The following is a 21470-nucleotide window of genomic DNA, read 5'->3' as shown; positions in this document are numbered from 1 at the left end:
ACTTATATTTATTATGGAAATCTCCACTTGTAAGGCTGTCTCCACCTGTGTACCAGAAATGGAAGGATAACTAAGCCTTAAGAGAAGCTAGTCCGTGGAGATGGCCTGGATGTAAATCTGCATACTATCCAGACCCCTGTTTACTGTGCTTTGCCTCCAAACCTCCCAAATCATTCCACCACACCCCCCACAATATCTTTCTTTTGTTCTTAGCTAAAGATAGCACATAAATCACAGGCGTGGGCCATTTCAGGTTTTCCTAGGTACCTTACAAGCGTATAGGGGGTATGCATGGTAATAAGCTTCTGTTTTCCTCCAGTTCATCTGCCTTTCATTGTGGGGGAAAGTCTCAATGAGGAAAAGAGAAATATAAAGAGAACATTATTTTTCCTCCAACACACACGCAACAGAATAGTATTCGGAAATATAACAGAATGAAATATCAAACCAAGCAAAATCCATGGATGAATCTTACATGTATATTGCCAAGTGAAAGAATCCAGTCTACACACTAATGACCCCATTTATATGACATTCTGAAAAAGGCAAAACAGACTTAGAAAAAGATTATGAGGTAGGAGGTTCAATATTCCATCTGATGCATTACAGATGAGATGGTTGGATGGCATCACCGACTCGATGGACGTGAGTTTGAGTAAGCTCCGGGAGTTGGTGATGGACAGGGAAGCTTGGCGGGCTGCAGTCCATGGGGTCGCAAAGAGTCAGACACAACTGAGCGACTGAACTGACATTTCAGATGAATATCTATCACTGTGCATTTATATAAACCCATAGATCTTTAGACCTCAGTTAGTAAATCATAATCTATTCAAATTTAGTTATTTAGGATATGAGAGTATCACAGAATGAAACACAGAATGCAGCAGAGTCTAAATGACTTAGAAATGCATGGAAAAAACACTCTTTATTGTTGGCAGAGCCGGCATAGGCTGACGAAAGCTGAAGCACCAGCAGGTCCTGAGGATCTTTGCTCGAAGAAAGCCAGAACTGGGAAGTTAAAGGGCACAGCAGGCCCCCACCCCGTCCCAGTCCTCTTGCTTCTCAGCCCGCTCTCTGGGCCTGGAGGAGCGTCCTCTCCGACTGGACCGGTGTGGACACGTGGGCAGCATCACTGTGTGGTGACAGCCGGGCACACAGGGCCCCTGGGCCACATGCAGCCGCCCAGGGCTTCCAGGAGCCCATGTGCCAGCGCCGGGACAGACATCTGACACACAGACTCACCACCTAAAATGGAAACACCTGGTTCCTGGGAATCTGGAACTTAGCCTTTTTAAGGCCCTTTCCTCGGCCCTCACCCTTCTGGGCTGCTGTGTCTCCTCCTGACTCCTCCCCCTGAGACGTGTGGCTCACAGGAGCCTCCCCAGGACCTGAGCTGCTCAGCAGCTCCCACTGTGGTCCAGCCTCTCAGAGGGCCTGCTCCACCGCCCGTTGTGAACAGGGGAACTCGCCGTGGAAAGGCCCCTGCGCGGCGGGCAGGAGACAGCTGCGCAGGGACAGCCAGGCCCACGCGGCCTTCTCCGCCTGCCCACGCCGACTGGTTCAAGGACTCTGTTTTCCTAATAAGGGCCTCGGAGATCCCCTCGGTCCTTCTGGAAGTGCTCTGGAATGCGAGTGCAGGAAGCTAGCACACACTTTCCGTATTCCGGTCCTGCAATGCGGCTCAAGCCTTTCCCCTTCACGACCACACTGGCAGTGTCTGGAGTCACTTGGATCGTTTTTCCGTTTAGTTGCTCTGATTAACTCCAAGGACCACATGCCTACACGCGTCTCTAACTGGAGCATGCACGGCCTCACTCGCGCAGGCACAGCTAAGTGGAGACTCCGCCCCTCAGGGCAGTTCTGCTTAGGTCCATTAAACTATGGAAATTCAAACTGAAATATTGCCAATATCCAAAACTTCTCCAAAATAGTTAAGGAATAATTAACTTGAAACTGTATAGAATGAAATGTAGTCACCAAATTCGCTCAAATTTATTAACAGACACTTAAATTTTGAAACTATCAAAACTGTGGACATAAACACAGAAAATCTACATGACCCTGGGTTTGGCCTGTATATCATGAGCTTTGAGTTTTAACACACAAGCTGTCAGTCCACAAAAGAAAAATATTGTGGACTTTATAGAAATAAAGATGTCTATTCTGAAAGACCTCATTCAGAAAATCAAAATACAAGCCACAAACTAGGAGAAAAATATTTGCAAAATTCATGTCTGATACAGGATTTGGACACAAAATAGACAAAGACCTCTTGAACAACCATATAAATAAGTAAAGATCTGAACAGACACCAAGCCAAATGTTATACAGATAGTTCAACATCATACACCATTCAGATCAGATCAGATCAGTCGCTCAGTCGTGTCCGATTCTTTGCGACCCCATGAATCACAGCACGCCAGGCCTCCCTGTCCATCACCAACTCCCGGAGTTCACTCAGACTCACGTCCATCGAGTCAGTGATGCCATCCAGCCATCCCATCCTCCGTTAGGGAATTACAAATTAAAGTCACAAGCTATCACACTACACATATTAGGCTGCTGCTGCTGCTGCTGCTGCTGCTGCTGCTGCTGCTGCTGCTAAGTCGCTTCAGTCGTGTCTGACTCTGTGTGACCCCATAGACAGCAGCCCACCAGGCTCCCCCGTCCCTGGGATTCTCCAGGCAAGAACACTGGAGTGGAGTGCCATTTCCTTCTCCAATGCATGACAGTGAAAAGTGAAAGTAAAGTCGCTCAGTCGTGTCTGACTCTTAGTGACCCCATGGACTACAGGCTACCAGGCTCCTCTGTCCATGGGATTTTCCAGACAAGAGTACTGGAGTGGGGTGCCATTGCCTTCTCTGATTAGGCTGCTAAACTCTAAATATATGACAATACCAATTGCTGGAGGCTGAGGAATAGCAGGAACGCTCCCTCACTGTTGGTGGGATGCATGCACAGCCACCTTGTAACACAGTTGGGAAGTTTTCTCTAAAGCTAAACACACCTCACCTTGGGATCCAACAATTGTACTTCCAGTATTTAGGAAACTGCTTTGAAAAATCCATGCCCAAACGCAAACAAAGATGAACTTAGGCACAGCAGCACTATCCATAGTAGTTAAAAGCTTGACGTAATCAGGGTATTCTTCAATAGATGAATCCATAATCAAATCGGGTATATCCACGTCAAAGCAAGTAGAACATGCTACCCCAAAATATGCCCCTCTGCTGTGAGGATTGCTTAAGTCCACTTCCACAAAAAAAAAAAAAAAAGAGGACTCTCAGTAAACTAAGTAGCAATTGCCATTTTATGATGGACATTTACAACAGGGAAATCTCTGCATTTAAGGGTTGTCTCTATTTGCACCAGAAATAAAAGGCTAATTAAAACTCAAGTAACTTATCAATGGAGAGGTCCCAACTTAAAGCTATAAACAATCATACCCTTCTTTACTGTGTTCTGTGTAATTACCTTCCATAATGGGCTTCTCCCATCCCTCAGGGTCTTGTTTTTAGCTGAAGATGGCATTTAAGATGATGACTTTGGACATTTCAGGGAGTGACTCCGGTTTCTTTGGTAGCTCCCCTGTATACAGAAGCTATTTGTTGTTTTAGTCACTAAGTCGTGTTCACCTCTTTGCGACCCCAAGGACTGTAGCCCGCCAGGCTCCTCTGTCCACGGGATTTCCCAGGCAAGAATACTGGAGTGGGTTGCCATTTCCTTCTCCAGGAGATCTTCCCAAACCAGGGGTCAAACCCAAGTCTCCTGTATTACAGGCAGATTCTTTACCACAAAGCCACCCAGGAAGCATAGAGGAGGTATGCTTCTGTTTTTTCTCCTAGTCATTTGTCTTGTATTATGGAAGGGCAGAGTGAAAATTGTTTTTCCTCCCATACACATGCAATGGAGTATTACTCATCAGTAGTAAGGAATGAACCACTAAACCTTGAAAAGCATGGTTAACTCTCACATGCATATCACTCAGTGAAAGAATACAGTCTGGAGTATGACCTCATTTATGACATTCTAGGAAAAGCAAAGCTACATAGATGATAAGCAGATCATCTGCTGAAGGGGGCTGAAGTATTCCCTGTGACGCTTTAGGATGGACACCTGTCACTATGCATTTGTCTACGCTCGTCGATTTGTATAGCCCAAGGGATCAAACCATCTATTCAAGTATAGTTATTCACAGCATAGGAGAGTCGCAGCACAGAATACACAATGCAACAAAACCTAACCACATTAGAAATGCACTGAAAAGATCTCTCACTGTAGGAGATGGGGCAAAATGTGTTGACTTTGGAAATGAACGAATCGATACACAAAAGGCTAAATGGCCTGCACGTAAACACTGGGCTTCCTTTTATAGAGACCTTTCCAGGTGCTGCTGCTGCCGCCAAGTCACTGCAGTCGCGTCCGACTCCGTGCGACCCCATGGACTGCAGCCCACCTGGCTCCGCCATCCCCGGGACTCTCCAGGCAAGAACACTGGAGTGGGTTCCAGAGTGCAGTAGCTAGCAATTCTGAGACCACTGTACACATAACCTGAAGAGGAGGAAAGAGCTGACAAATGCAAATGGTGGGGGCCAGGCTCCTCGCTGCAGGAGTGGGAAGTTACAGATAAGCAAAGAACAAGAGGACGAAGCTGAGCCCCTGACCACCACTCCTTATGGCTCTGAGTTGTGTCCAACAGGACCACCATCACCTGCACGTAGGTGCTATAACCCACCTGCCCGCTCTGGCCTTTCCCCTTCCTCCCTGCGATGATTCCAGTGACATTTCCAGCCTGCACCCCTCTCCCAGGCCAGGTGCATCTATCCATCCACGGCCTCCCATCTCATCCTGGGGACTAACAGGCCCCTCAAGGACTGCGATCCTGCTGCTCCCCACGCCCAGGAGGCAGCCCCAACTTCTCCAGCTGCTGAGCCCAGACACCTGGTGTAACCCAGCAGGAGCCAATGGGGCCCTCCCAGAACAGACCCCGTCCTGTGTCCTCTGCTGTAACTCCTCTCTGAAGTATGGAGATAATAGTATCTGAGGCACACTCAGGGAGTTGTTTTATAGCTGCTAAAAGCCCCACTGAGGGGAAGAAGTTAACTACTTGATGAGCATGAACACGTCACCCCCAGAATGTCCAGTGCCTGAGGATTTGTGAGGTTAGCCACCTGTTACCTCACCAACCAGAGAACTGTGCACCAGCGGTTCTCTGTGACGCCCCCTCCCTCATGTGGCCCGTAAAACTGCTTTCCTGAAGCCCTTCGGGGATTTCAGGGTTTAGAGCATGAGTTACTGTCTCCATGTATTGGTGCCTTTACAGTTAATGCTGCCTCGCCTTTACTGCACCTGGTGTCAGGCGACTGGCTTTACTGCATTCAGGGGTGTGGACTCAAGGTTGGTTCAGTAACACGGAGGCCTCCCAGGTTCCCAGTTCCTTGTGCCCCAGGGACTGTCAGCTCCTTCTCCAGGGCATATGGCCAACCCCCACACTAATTCCCCTCTACACCCACAGCCCTGGCCCAAGCCTAATCCCTCCATCAGGCCCTACAAAGCTTCCTGCCCTCACAGTGTGTCTCACATCCCACCCAACATGGTCTTTCTGAAGCCTGAACAAGACCATGCCCCGCTCCTCCCTGTGATTCCCCTCACCTGATGAAGCCAGGCATGATCCGTTCCAGGTGACTCCAGGATCCTCATTCTCTGCAGACCCCACGTGTGTGGCCACTGTCTGTGCCCGTCTATATGGGCCTGTGGTGATCTCCTAAAATAAGGGTTATTTTATATACAGATAATGGGGTGAATGGTGGCCCCAAAAGATGTGTCCCCCCAGAACATGGGAACAGGGCCATATCTGTGAAAAGGGTCTTTGTAGATGTAGTTAAGGATCTCAAAGTAAGGTCATCTAGGGTTAGGGTGACCTTCAATCCAACTGACAGAGTCCTTATAAGAGATGAAAGAGGACACAGATGAGAAGCCTCGTGAAGGTGGAGGCAAAGGTGGGAAGGAGGGGGCCACAAGCCCTGGGACCCCTGGAGCCCCAAAGCAGGAAAAGGCAGGAAGGACCCTATCCTGGAGCCTCTGGAGGGACCTCAGCCCTGTGCCACCTTGATCTCAGGTGTCTGGTCTCCAGGACTGGGGGAGGATGAACTCCTGTTGCTTTAAATCACCCAACAGGTGGTTGTTTGTTAGAGAAGCCACAGAGAACTCACACAGACCCTGCTCTGTAGGATCCTAGAAGTGTGGGTGTCATTAAAGAAGGATGGAGGCTGGATTACAGAACCCTTAGAGTCAGAACTGGGCCCTCAGAAATGCTAAAGCAGTGGCTGGGCCCCAAAATGTTGAGGGGTCAACTCTGAACCCTGTCCTAAGGTACTGGCTGCACATGCCTCCCCAGGTTCTTACACCTGTATGTGGCGTAGTAAGTGTCTAGTCCTGACTGAGACATTTAATGTCACTGTTCACATTGCTCATTAAGAACCCACCAGTTACGCAGGTGAAAAGCCAACTAGGATGCTTGCTACACCAATGAGCAATTCCGAAGATGGCCGGGGGTGGGGACTTACTTGCAGACAGCAGCCCTTCCATCCTCCCACCCCTCCTCCACACCCCTGACCCCCTCCTCTACCCTCCCAACCCCCCTAACCCTAACCCCTCATCCCTAACCCCAACCCCCAACCCCTCATCCCTAATCCCTAACCCCTAATCCCTCCCCAATGAACCACATTTTCTGTTGTTTTTTAGATGCATAAAAACGCAATTGACTGTTTTCCAATAATGATATCTTGTCTACTATAACAGATACTGTTTAAAGTACAGTGAAAGTCCTAATCACTCAGTTTTGTCCGATTCTTTGCAATCCCATTGACTGTAGCCCACCAGGCTCCTCTGTCCTTGGAATTATCCAGGCAACAGTACTGGAGTGAGTTGCCATTCCCTTTTCCAGGGACTCCTCCCCACCCAAGGATTAAACCCAGGTCCCCTGCATTTCTGGTGGATTCTTTACCACTTAAGCCACCAGGCAAGCCTCCAAGCTTTTTATCAACCAATTAAATCCTCTTAAAAACTCGATGAGGGGGACCTGTCACCATAATCACACTTTACTTGGTATTCAAGCCACTGGGTCCGTTTGGCCCCAGAATCTGGAGTAAGCCAGGGTGGGTGAGAGTGAAGAGAGGGAAGTAAATCAATCGCACCTCTTATGGAGAACAGAACCTGCCGCAGAACAAAATGATGTTGGCTTCCTGGTGCCTGGCGAAGAGGAGGAAAGGGCACTCTGCACAAAATTTTGGCTTCATTCTGCAGCACCAGGAGTTCATGACCACGGCCGTGGCCCCAGCTGCCTCCGTGCTCTCCTCATTGACCTCTACGAAGCACTTGTGTGCAACCTTGGACACGGGCAGGTTCTTCTTAGCTGACATTCTGGTAAAGTCTGCCTTGGCTTCCTAGATAGCATCAGTCATTTGTTAACTTCAAAAAGTCTCCAAGTCATAATGCCTCCAGCTTTAATCTGGGAAGAAAAACTTGAACTTTGTCCTCAGTCAACTTTTCTGGACTGGTCCAGGCTCTGAACTTCTCATAAGTAAGTGCTTTTCCACCTGAAATAATTAGTTAAGTCTTAAAAGCTACATGACAATAGCCTGGTACCCACCCACCTACTGGCTCATTAACTCCTCCCCCTCATGACGTGTGACTAGATGCTGAGTTCTGTTCCAAGATAATCTACAGGGTATTTCCTCTAATAAACACACCAAGATTTTCCCTCTATTTCTCGCATTTTCCCTGTTTTATGGATTCAAAAGAACAATAGCTAGGAAATACCTGAGACAAGGGTAGGGTTTTATTTTTAACTATCTGTACCAAATTCATCTCAAGTTGGTTTTTTAGTTTAGGAAATTCCCACAACAAATTTATTGTATTTATGCAGATGATACCACTTTGATGGCAGAAAGTGAAGAGGAACTAAAGAGCCTATTGATGAAGGTGAAAGAGGAGAGTGAAAAAGCTGGCTTAAAACTCAACATTCAAAAACTAAGATCATGGTATCCAGTCTGATCACTTCATAGCAAATAGATGAGGAAAATGTGGAAACAGTGTCAGATTTCATTTTCTTGGGATCCAAAATCAATGCAGATGGTGAGTGCAATCACAAAATTAGAAGTTTGATCCTTGGAAGAATAGCTATGCCAAACCTAGACAGTGTTTTAAAAAGCACAGACATCACTTTGCCAACAAAGGTCCATATAGTCAAAGCTATGGTTTTTCCAGTAGTCATGTATGGATGTGAGTTGCACCATAACACAGGCTGAGCACCAAAGAATTAATGCTTTCAAACTGTGGTGCTGGAGAAGACTCTTGAGAGTCTCTTGAACAGCAAGATCAAACCAGTCCATTCTAAAGGAAATCAGTCCTGGGTGTTCTTTGGAAAGAATGATGCTGAAGCTGAACCTCCAATACTTTGGCCACCTGAAGGGAAGAACTGACTTATTGGAAAAGACCCTGATGATGGAAAAAATTGAGGGCAAGAGGAGAAGGGGGTGACAGAGGATAAGATGGCTGGATGGCATCACCGATTCAAAGAACGTGAGTTTGAGCAATCTCAAAGAGATAGTGAAGGACAAGGAATCCTGGCATGCTGCAGTTCTCGGTGTTGCAAGAGTCATACATGACTTAGCGACTGAGCAACAACAGCAAATGCAATACCCAGTACCATGAGTTTGAGAACCTGTTCAACAAAAGAGCGAAAATCACAGTTCAGAACTCTGCTGGATGAAAGAGGGAGAACTCAGGGATTCTGGGGAAGGGAGGGCAGGAATGCGAAATTCCACAGGACTGCTGCTTCTGGCATCCTTGTTTGTCCTCTGCCTGTTCTGGGGGGAGCTTCAAACTCTCCCAGACCAAGCACCCATTCTGCTTATCCACAAGGAAAAAAATATAGGAGGAGCATCTTCCTTCTACCAGCAGAAGTCCAGGTGAGAGCTCCTCTCCAGTGACAGATGTTTGGATGTCAGTTCTGTTCCTAGACTCTCCTAATTTTCTTTTTCAGGAGGTGGGTGAGGGGCTTTTTTAAAAACTGAAATATATGTGATATAAAACATTGCATAAATTCGACATATGATATTTGCCATTATAGCAAAATTAATACCTCTATTATATAACTATCATTCATTTTTTATTAATTTGTTTATTTTTAAATGGAGAATAATCACCTTACAATGTAGTGCTGACTTCTGCCATTCATCAACATGAATCAGCCATAGGTGTATGTGTGTGTGTATATATATCTCCCCTCCCTATTGAACCTCCCTCCTGCCTCTGACCCTGCCCCAATCCTGTAGGTTATCGCAGAGCCAGGCTTGAGCTCCCTGCAGTGTTGAGCACGTTCCCGGCGGCCCCTACTCTACCTGTGTTCATTCTAGGCTCCTCTCTCGGTTCATCCCACCCTCTCCCACCCTCGCCGTGTCCACAGGTCTGTTCCCTATATCTGCACCTAATTTTCTTAAAGTTGCCATGACAGATCTCTTCCTTGACTTATGCCAGGAGCTTCCTGATTGCATAGAGAAGCCAGGGAAATCAGGCAGGCCTCCCCTCACAGAGGCGAGCCGGCATGTGCGGGTGTGCTGGGGCTTGCTTGTGTCTTCTGCAAAAGTCAATCATTAAACCCTTAGGAGCCTAAAGTCACCCATGGCGCAGGTACTTACACCACAGGAATCAGCAAGTGTTAATATGAGGGCTTCCCCCACACCCCAGGTGCCAGCACACTGTCGCTCCTGCACCTCTCACCCTATAAATTTACTTTCCCCCAACCTGAACCCTCTTTTCCTGTCATGGGAAAATGTCCTTTTCTGCCTAGGAAAAATTCTTCACCTGTACTTCAGATTCTTGCTCCTCAAAACTGGTCTATGACCAAGAGCATCTGCATCACTTGGAATCTTGTCAGAAATGCAAAATCTCAGGCCATAATCCCCCTGAGTCAGAAGCTGCATTTTAACAAGATCCCATTAGATTAACACACACATTAATGTTTGAGGAACACTGCTCAGGGCCATCTTTATCTTTTTCCTGTTCTTTTCTTCAATAATTACTGGGCTCTCAAGTAGCCTCGGAGAAGGCAATGGCAACCCACTCCAGTACTCTTGCCTGGAAAATCCCATGGACAGAGGAGCCTGGTGGGCTGCAGTTCATGGGGTCGCTAAGAGTCAGACACGGCTGAGCGACTTCACTTTCACTTTTCACTTTCATGCATTGGAGAAGGAAATGGCAACCCACTCCAGTGTTCTTGCCTGGAGAATCCCAGGGACGGGGGAACCTGGTGGGCTGCGGTCTATGGGGTTGCACAGAGTCAGACACGACTGAAGCAATTTAGCAGCAGCAGCAACTAGCCTCTCTCTTTAGAATAAATAATAACGTTCTTATTTTTGGAACTCTCTTCTAGGCTCTATCAGAATTTGTTTATACCAGCAATTCTACTCCTAGATGTACACTCAGTGGAAATGCATACACATGTTCACCAAAGCCATGCAGTGGTGTTTATTTAGCACCCATCAGAACAACCCTCTGGAGAAAGAAAGGGCAACCCACTCCAGAATTCCATGGACCGAAAAGCTGGGCAGGTTACAGTCCATGGGGTCACAAAGAGTTGGACATGACTGAGCAACTCTCACTCACTCAGCACAACCCTAAATTGGAAATGCCTCAAATGCAATCCAATGGCTGGACTTTTAAAAATTAGCTCAGGCTACTTAGGGTTGCCAGGGGGAAGGACTGGGGGAAGGGATAGTTAGGGAGACTGGGATGGACATATACACACTGCTATATTTAACATGGATAGCCAGCAAGGGCCTGTTGTGGAGCACAGGGAACTCTCACAATGGTATATGGCAGCCGGATGGAGGGGAGTCTGGGGAGGATGGATGCATGTGTGTGCGTGTACATAGCTGAGTCCCTTCACTGTTCACCTAAAATTACCACAGCATTGTTACCCAGCTACATCCCAATACAGAACAAAAAGTTTAAAAAGAACATGCTCAGGCTGGATCCACAGACACTGACTCAACATCGAGGCTCACCACAGCAAGACCTGTGTCCTCATCAGGCAGAAGGATGCGCGTGCTCAGCTCAGCCCCGCGCAGGGCAGCTCCAGGACCTGGGCGCACACCTCCTCCACGTGTCCCATTCTAAATGTGGCTTGACCATCATCTGTGCTGTCTTCTTCTCCTGGTAAAAGCATGAAATTAAAATCAAATCACATGTCTAATTCACAGAACCCTTGTTGTTGCTGTTCAGTCCTAAGTTGTGTCCAACTCTTTGCAACCCCATGGACTGTAGCCCGCCAGGCTCCTCTGTCCATGGGATTCTCCTGGCAAGAATACTGGAGAGGGTTGCCATTTCCTTCTCCAAGAGATATTCCTGACCCAGAGGTCAATCCCCTATCTCCTGCATTGCAGGCAGATTTTTCTACCACTGAGCTACCAGGGAAGCCCACGGAACATAACATATAGGCACAAATAATTATTATTTCTGTGCACTTATGCTGATTGATGTTAAATTTTCACTAGTATATACTAGTGTTGAGTAATAATATTCCATTGTCCCAGCAGATCAAGTACTACCACGTGGGAGAGAAAAATTGATAAAGAGAGACACAAAGCTCTCTATATCACTCTCAGAAGAAATTGTGTTTTTTTTTTTAAAGATAAATAGAGAAGCACTCAAAGGGACCTTTCAATTAAAAAAACTGTTTCTCAAAGTTAAGAGGAAAAGTAGCTAATATTCAAGCCTGCACTGGAAGATCTGCTTAGAAAAGGCATATAGGCCAGAGGGAGCTACACTTTCACTCTGAGTGTTGCTCAATGATATAATCAGCTTCATGGCCTTGCTTTTCTTGAAGGGAAAACCTTGATGAGACATCCAGAGTCCACCAGTTTTAAAGACCACATCAACTATATTCTGGGCATGTACATTTTTGTGTAATATGCTATTATCAAGTGGACAGAGGTCAAATTCCAAACTGAGAGTTATTGACCCCAGCCATTATCATATTCAAATCGCAGCACTGTTTATAATAGCCAGGACATGGAAGCAACCTAGATGTCCATCAGCAGATGAATGGATAAGAAAGCTATGGTACATATACACAATGGAGTATTACTCAGCCATTAAAAAGAATTCATTTGAATCAGTTCTAATGAGATGGATGAAACTGGAGCCTACTATACAGAGTGAAGTAAGCCAGAAAGAAAAACACCAATACAGTGTACTAACACATATATATGGAATTTAGAAAGATGGTAACAATAACCCTGTATACGAGACAGCAAAAGAGACACTGATGTATAGAACAGTCTTATGGACTCTGTGGGAGAGGGAGAGGGTGGGAAGATTTGGGAGAATGGCATTGAAACCTGTATAATATCATATATGAAATGAGTCGCCAGTCCAGGTTTGATGCACGATACTGGATGCTTGGGGCTGGTGCACTGGGACGACCCAGAGGGATGGTATGGGGAGGGAGGAGGGAGGAGGGTTCAGGATGGGGAACACATGTATACCTGTGGCGGATTCATTTTGATATTTGGCAAAACTAATACAATTATGTAAAGTTTAAAAATAAAATGTAAAAAAAAAAGATTAAAATAGAACAAATTTGGACAATACAAATATATATATATAATGTTAGATTACCAATGCCCCACTGCTTTTGTAAGTTCAGACATTTGGTCTTAATTTTCTGTGAATAAAAGTGTTTAGTTAAAAAAAATAAAAAAATAAAAAAAATAAAGGTAGGCATAGAAGTCTAAAAATCAAACACATAGAATAATGACTATAGTTAATAATACTGTGGATTAATAATATAATAATATGAAATGCTGGATATTTGCTAAGAGGGGAGATTTCAGGTGCTGTCATCAAGAAAATATATGGTAACTATGTGAGAGGAAGATATTTTAATTAGCTTCACTGCAGTAATCATTTCACTATATATCTCAAATCCTCATCTTGTACACCTTAAATATGTACAATTTTTATTTTTTAAATATCCAAAAATAAATAAAAACAAAGCTGTCCTGAACATTTGGTAACACCTTTTTTCTTATATTTCGAATTGTACAGCCATGAATTCTAAAGCAATAAATAGTCATAGTTGTCATTGACAATTGCAAGGAAAAGTCTAAATATAGTCAGTGATAGAATAATACAAACACAACTCCAAGGCTTAGGAGAAATTTTGTTTCAATCCAAATAACATGACGGGAGACAGAAGACTGATTTGACCAAAGACAGAAAGATCAATGTAACAATTGTTTTAGTAGTTCTCTTCCCATTCCAATAAGAGATACACAGGGGATATGAAATTCATTCAGAAACGAATTAAGAATCGAGACAGTGGGAGATAAATTACTTTTTCCATCCTTCACAGTCTTTCCTAGCGTCTTTCCCAGAGTGTTACTTTAGGAAGTAACAATGTCTGCAAAATGTGTTCCTGCCTGGTTAGTCTTAAAGGGAATTCCCCTCCTGTGCTTTCTGTCAAATTGCTCATGCCGCTTGCCTTTGAAATAGATGGCATTCACCAGGATGAGCTTAATCAGAGGACAGACTGTCTCAGCCCCAGTATCTCTGATATCTTACCTGTAAAGAGTATGAGAGAAAGTTACTGCTATTGGGGGAGAATAAACTTTTCCTTCACAAAACTTCTCTCAATATCAAGCAAAGGCTGGAATCCTGCCTTTCTGGCCACCTGAGCACTCAGGGGGATGATGTTTCACACTAGACATACACGCAGTGTAGTGCTTGTCCTCAAACAACAATCTTGAAGCAGAGACCAACACTGGGTTTAAGCATTTTTCAGAAATCACCATTTCATAAGTCCAAAAAAAATATCAGATTGGCACTGGGGCTTCCCTGATGGCTCAGACAGTAAAGAGTCTGCCTGCAATGCAGGAGATCCAGGTTCGATCCCTGGGTTGGGAAGATGCCCTGGAGAAGGAAATGGCAACCCACCCCAGTGTTCTTGCCTAGAGAATCCCATGGACAGAGAACTGGCCTGAAAACCCAGCAAGCACATCCACACAGGCCACTGGAAGCGCCGTGGGATCACATGCGGGCAGTCTCGGCTGTCTCCCTCACAATGGCACCGCCCCCGAAAAGACAAGCTCTGACCTTCCATCTTCTCCATCATCCAGTCGTCTACGTGTTTCCTGCATTCTTCGGTGTCTTCAGCAAAGGACTCCAGGTCAGCCTAATGGAACCTCTGGCGGGATTCCTTAAAAGCAAACCAACAAATTCCAAGAGTAGCCATGTTCTACTTGGCATGGTTTCCTCAAAGTGTGAAAACATTTTTTTCTTAACATGTTTCTGGCATAAATGCTTGCACAGGGCAATCTATACTTTAAGACTCATTTGTGCAATTAATAAAAATGTGTAGACCACTGGCACTGTGCCACATGTGGACACCAGGGTGAAGATACAACGTTGGACCTGAGGTGGCTCACAGTCTGCTGAGAAACACACACACAGGGAGAAGCTGCAGGCTGTTCTGAGAACATGGGCAGCAGCAGCTATGCATAAGACAGCCCATAAACGTTCCTGTTAAACATGGAACTCCATGTTGACCTTCTGTTTGATTTTACCTCCTCCACTAGGTGGCCAAATCATGTTTTACTCATTTCTGTACCACCAACACCGACCAGAGGGTCTGAAACATCCTCATGGAATGACTGGGAGACTTGAAGTAGGCTATCAAAGTCTTGTAGGTCTTCCAGGAGTAGAATCTGTGTGTGTGTCTGTGTGTGTGTGTGTGTGTGTGTGTGTGTGTGTGTCTGTGTGTCTGTGTGTCTGTGTGTGAGCGCATGTATGTGCGTCCATGCGTGCGTGTGTGCGTGCGTGCACACGCGCGGGGCGTGTGGGAGGCATGCGTGCATGTGTGTGTGCATGTCTGTGTCTGTGTGCATGTGTGTCTGTGTGTCTGTGTGTGAGCGCGTGTACGTGCGTCCATGCGTGCGTGTGTGCGTGCGTGCACACGCGCGGGGCGTGTGGGAGGCGTGCGTGCATGTGTGTGTGCATGTGTGTCTGTGTGCAGGGAATTAGGGAGGAAAGTAACAAGGGATGAGTCATGAAATGTAAGTTGGAGTCAAATCAGGAAGGGCATTATATGTAACACATTAAAATTCACACATAACTCACCTCATGAAAACTTGTTTTCTGATATCATGTGCCTGGCAATTGGCTCCCATCCTTTGCCCATCTCCTGTCCTCAAACATTTTAGCTTCTACAGAGGAAAGAAGATGTAGAGAGAAGAACCCAAGCGACCGTGAAAAGTGGAGAATGATCCCCTGTGTCCTCAATATTCCCCAATTACAATATTCAAAGATATGGCTCATATTGAAAAATGAGCATCCAGTAACCAGAAGATTCCTGGAATCACAAGTGCTTATCCTAGAAAACCTAAGTAGCTGAAGGACTCAGAATCATCTCCAAGGACACTGAAGCCCAGAGCAGGCAATCTGCAGTGGGCAGCACCCAACAGCAGCCAGGACAAGGTTATAGTTGCATCTTACAGAATAATCCTTGGAGCTGCCAACTGGTAAGATGGCCAGACTTAGCCTGATCATTTCATTCATCTTAAAACAGCATCCCGCTGCTTATCGTTTGGCACAGTTGCTTGATTCTCGCTTATTGAATAATGGCAGGCTTCTACTGGACTAGGGAACTTCGGAATCACACGCTGCAGTAAATAGGAAATACTCAGATACAAAAATCTTATCTTTTAGGGACAGATTTTAATTTTAGAAAGACTATTCTATTAGTAGTATAGAAGGACCAGGTTGGACTTGGAGAGATCAGCTAGAAAACAATTAAAATAACAGTGTAGAAGGTGTGAGAACCCGGACACCAGCAATGACAATGGTGATTCAGAAGAGGGGACAAATTTAAGAGATCTCGAAAAGTCAGCTCCACAGAAAGTGCCCGGCAGAGATGAGACAGGGGTTAGGGGTTGTGGTCACTGAGATGGGGATGGGGGAAGGCAGATGTGGGTGTAGGAGGGTGGAGAAGTTGAAACTGACATCTGGGAGCATGAGATATCAGAAACAATCATTTTTAAAGGACACAATTCAGAGGCAATCACAAAATTCTCAATTTACAGAAGTATAATTCTAAGCACATTTTTAAGGCAGTACAGCTATTCTTTATTTCTGCTCTTCCGTAATTTCTGTTTTATTTTCAGCTTCTTTTTCATCAATGTGGGAGCACTACTTACTGGCAGGAAATCACACGTCTTTTCCCAAACAGTCTGTTGGCAGTTGTGAGCAGGCTTTGTGGGCCGGGCGTGCTCACTTCCCTGAGGAGTGACTGCAAACCTCGGTGGACATCTCCACCTTCATTCAGACTAAGTGCCTGGTGATAGAAGACAAGAACACCAACTTATAACACGCCATCTTCTCCCTCAAAGAGCTCTTCCCAAACAAATGTCTGTGCTGAAAATCACAAAGGATCCTATTTTAAAAGAAGTTTGGTTTGACCATCTAGCACAGTTACTCAACCTGGAAATACAGACGTTTGGGGCCACAAAGCTGGTGTTTCAGCGGAAAAGAATCCGCCTGCCAATGCAGGAGACATAGGAGACGCAGGTTTGATCCCCAGGTCAGGAAGATCGCCTGGAGGAGGAAATGGCAACCCACTCCTGTATTCTTGCCTGGGAAATCCCATGGACAGAAATCCCAAGGTAGGGTACAGTCCATGGGGTCTCAAGAGTTGGACACGACTCAGGGACTGTGCTCTGAGGCGGTCCTGCACGCAACAGAATATTAAGCTGCATTTCTGGCCTCTGTCCACTAGATGTCAGCAGCACCTCTCAGGTATGACAACCAACTGTCCGGAGCTTGTCAACTGTCCAAGGGGTTGCAAAATTGCCCCCAGGTGGACCGACATCCCTGTTCCAGCAGTTGTATCTATTCCAGGAAGGCAGCACGCAATCACTCAGGAGGGAGACTAAACAGAACAAACAGATATATGGAATAACCTCTACATACAGGAATGAGCAGAAATAGACATGGAAATGTTTCATTTCTGACTCATTAGAAAAGACCCCGATGCTGGGAAAGATTGAAGGCGGAAGGAGAAGGGGACGACAGAGGATGAGATGGCTGGATGGCATCACTGACTCGATGGACATGAGTTTGGGTGTACTCTGGGAGTTGGTGATGGACAGGGAGGCCTGGAGTGCTGCAGTCCATGGGGTCACAAAGAGTCGGACGTGACTGAGTGACTGAACTGAACTGGCCAAGAAAATAAACATTTTGTCCAGGCCTGTTTGCCAGGTTCTTTTATGAATCAGAGATGGTGAGAAGGTGAGGAAACAAAGTAAAAAGACTATCCAATCCTTGCGAATGTCCCCTAGAGGGGCAAGCCTCAGGCAGGGGAATGTGTTAGTTTCACTTCCTTATAGTCCTTTATGAGTGGGCAGCTCGCGTTATCTCCCTGAAGTAGGCCATTTTGTATGTTCATTATAACAAAAAAAGGTTAAAGTCACAGAAGCAGATCCAGTGTAAATTTAAAATTAACCCTTCCTGGTTACAATTCCCCCCCTCAATGTCCATCCCATAATCTTGTGGGAGAAGAGGGGACGTTTTGCTTGTCAGATGGATCTTCCTGGGAGTGCCTGCCATCAGTGCCACTATTTTTAAATGTTGAGACTTGTCTTCCCTTATTCCCCTTGGAAAAGTACCTACTTTACACCTGAAGACTTAGAAATTCTTCAAATGTAAGAGGCAGCACCTCAATTTAAGGAATTTAGTGCTTTTCTATGCATGGGAAGATGCCAGAGTCAGGGTTCATTGAATCTATTTTATGTATCTTAGCTATCTGGGGCCTGTAATCCTGCATTCTCAGAGTTCCCTCAAGTTTCACCACAGGGAGTAGCTGGAGTGGCTGCAGTCTAACGACTGCCAGGTGGCAGGCATTCCCCTTTCTCAGGGCACACTGGCTCACACTGAGGAGCTGCAATTGCTGATTCCATTTCTCAGGTCTTCCCCTCTCGGTCATGAATGACATTGTTGGGAAACATTTCAAGATCAATGTTTGTCCCATGCCAATGGGAGGTTCATCCCAGTTCAGTCAAAAAATTCTTGATATATCACTCCAGGTGTTAAGTTTTGGACCAGGCCCCATCAATAATTAAAATTCTCTGGATTCTAACTGTAATCCAGGAGACATTTTCCCTTGTTGTTTCTTCTCATATCTAGAATCACATTATTACAATTATTTCTTCAAATATTTTTAGTCATATTAACTTTGTGGGAGCTCTGATTAACACACTGGTTACTCTAAGAGACAACAATCTAACAAATTGGACAGGATATAAGTACTGCAGCATGGAGTGACTGCCATAATGCATCACAGAGGCACAAAGCACACTCTGAAAAGAAAGAACAAATTTAACCAATGATTAGTATAACTAGTTATAGTCCAGTATAATAACACAGTGACCAAAGGAGCCATAACTGATTTGATGAGCGACCTGCGGTTTCATGGTACTGGCCGTGCACACTTATGCATGGATTAATCTTTGAGAGAAGCACATGTTACTAGTAGAGACCAGGTAGAGAAAAAAAGATAAATGTTCCAAAAAGCATAGTCTACCAAACTATTTAATGCAAGTCATAATTAATTGAAGGCGAAGTTTTTTTCTTACACATAGAAAACACAGATTTAAACCAGTAATCCTTTGAGATAGAGACCATAAAAATTACAACCATATTTACCAGTTTAATCGGTTCTCTGTAACTAATCCCTTTTGTTAGCAGCTTTATGAAGACATCAGGTTTCTCACTAGAATCCTTCAATTTTTTTTTACTCAATTCAGTATTATTTTCTGAAAATCAGAAACTTGTATTTATCTGAAAATCCTTTAATAAATTTTCTTAAAGAGGATTCATTATTCCATGTTTTTAAGGCTGAGTAGGCCTCCAGTGTAGAGGTGTACGATTCTATCTTCATTTTTCTGCTGCTGCAGGTTTTGGTCAATCCAGTGTCTTGGCTATTATACACTGTGCTGCCCTGCAAGCCGGGTGCCTGTCGTCGGGTCCACAAGGGCCTCACAGCGGACAGTGTAAAACGCCCATTGTGGTGACCTGACAAACAGGGCATGAAGTCACAGTGGCCACACCGCCCTGGTGAGCATCCTGTTCTTTCTTTAAGGCTGATATCCTGTTTTTCCCTGCTGGTACCAGACATGACCACCCGCCCGTGAGACCCATGATCACAAGACCCCAGCTGAAGATAAACTAAGCAGGGCTGGCTGTAAAGGCTGAGCACTGGTTTCTCTCTAAAGCCAGTCACTTTCTTTCTTCCTATAATAAATCTTTCTCGGCCTGACTGCCTGGCTCGCTCTCTTCTTCTCCACGCTCACCTTACACACGTGTCATTTTGAATTCTGACATTCTCTGGATCTAAACCCAGCAGTGGGATTGCCAGATAATATGGTACCTCAGTTTTTAGTTTTTTAAGAAACCTCCATGCTATTTTCCAGAATTCCTGCACCCATTCATACGCCTACCCAGAGAAAAGGAGGATTCCTCTTATCCTATGCCCTCTGTGAAGGAGTCTTTGGGCCTAAAAAAGAAAACAACAGTCTCAAAGGCCCTTGCTGAATCATCTAACTTCGGAGAAAACAAAACAGAACTTCAGGTCCCTCCCTGGTGCTCCAGGCTAGTTATATCTATCTGGGACTTATCACTCCCTGTCCAGAAACCTTCCACCCCCTACACCTGCTCAGAAGACTTATCATCCCCTGTCCAACTACAAATGCCATCTCAACTAAAGAATACCCAAAACATCCTGCTTGATTAACATTTCCCTTACCGCTTCCACAAACCTCCCTATAAATATGAAGCCTCCCTGATCCCTCTCGGCACTCAGCCTGGTCATTAGGCAGACTGTCGCCCCTCCTTGCCTGAATAAAGGTAACCTACTTCCGTTGAGGCCGTCTGTCCTTTTCTGCCTTGGCCCGAACTATACCTTACACTCTGCAGGATTTATTCTTTGTAGATCTTTTTGGTGCTGGCCAATGTGACCAGTGTGAGCTGATTCTTCATGATGGTTTTGGTTTGCATTGATTTAATAGTGAATGAGGTAGAGTATTTTTCCAGATACTTTCGAAAATTACCCATCATGAATACCATTTACCTCTTGAAACTGGCCTCCTGGAAGTTGCCCTGTTTTGAATTATTTTCCAATGCTTTACCCTGGGACATTACTTGAGAGCAAGTGTCACTGACAGTCCTGGAGGGCTTCAGAGTAATAAGAGCCCATCGGCACTGATGTTTAAGTTTTTGTTATACGAAGTGGCCACAGGGCAGCAGCATTTCTTCACGCCCAATTCTGTTTCCTTGGGCAAGTAGAATTTAGGGAAAATCCTGTTCCTAGATTGCCAATTAGAGAGGAATAGTCCAGAAGAAACACTCAAGGCTTGTGTCACATTACTTCACCCCCCTTACCTTGATCCCCGAGACACATCCCAATTCCTGCAACACTATCCTATGGAGGATGCTAGCATCTGTAGGTTCGGTTAAGTTCAGTCACTCAGTTGTGGAGGACAATGTGACCCCATGGACTGCAGCATGCCCGGCTTCCCCATCCATCACCAACTCCCAGAGCTTGCTCAAACTCATGTCCATCGAGTCAGAGATACCATCCAATCATCTCATCCTCTGCCATCCCCTTCTCCTCCTGCCTTCAATCTTCCCCAGCATCAGAGTCTTTTCCAATAAGTCAGTTCTTCACATCAGGTGGCCAAAGGATTGGAACTTCAGCTTCAGCATCAGTCCTTCCAATGAATATTCAGGTCTGATTTCCTTTAGGATGGACTGGTTGGATCTCCTTGCAATCCAAAGTATTCTCAAGAGTCTTCTCCAACACCACAGTTCAAAAGCATCAATTCTTCAGTGCTTTGCTTTCTTTATGGTCCAACTCTCACATCCATACATGACTACTGTAAAAACCATAGCTTTAACTAGACAGACTTTTGTCACCAAAGTAATGTCTCTGCTTTTTAATATGCTGCCTAGGTTGGTCACAGCTCTTCTTCCAAGGAAGGAAGTCACCATCTGCATTGATTTTGGAGCCCAAGAGAATAAAGTATGTCACTGTTTGCATTGTGTCCCCATTTATTTGCCATGAAGTGATGGGACTAGATGCCATGATTTTACTCTTCTGAATGTTGAGTTTTAAGCTAGCTTTTCACTCTCCTCTTTCACTTTCATCAAGAGGCTCCTCAGTTCTTCGCTTTCTGCCATAAGGGTGGTGTCATCTGCATATCTGAGGTTATTGATATTTCCCCCGGAAATCTTGATTCCACCTTGTGCTTCATCCAGCCCAGCATTTCCCATGATGTACTCTGCATATAAGTTAAATAAGCAGGGTGACAATATACAGCCTTCATGTACTCCTTTTCCTCTTCGGAACCAGTCTG

The 21470-nt window shown here is 45.3% G+C and overlaps 1 pseudogene; it reads right to left on the bottom strand.

Moving 5' to 3' along the window:
- Positions 1-5123: 5123 nt before the first annotated feature.
- On the bottom strand, positions 5124-20515 carry LOC109578963 (serpin B8-like; annotated as a pseudogene).
- Between the last annotated feature and the right edge of the window lie 955 nt (positions 20516-21470).

The sequence above is a fragment of the Bos indicus genome, chromosome 26 (genome assembly GCF_029378745.1).
Source record: "Bos indicus isolate NIAB-ARS_2022 breed Sahiwal x Tharparkar chromosome 26, NIAB-ARS_B.indTharparkar_mat_pri_1.0, whole genome shotgun sequence".
Taxonomy (NCBI): Eukaryota; Metazoa; Chordata; class Mammalia; order Artiodactyla; family Bovidae; genus Bos; species Bos indicus.
Note: the sequence above shows the minus strand (reverse complement) of the source record. Positions and strands in the feature narration are given on the sequence as shown.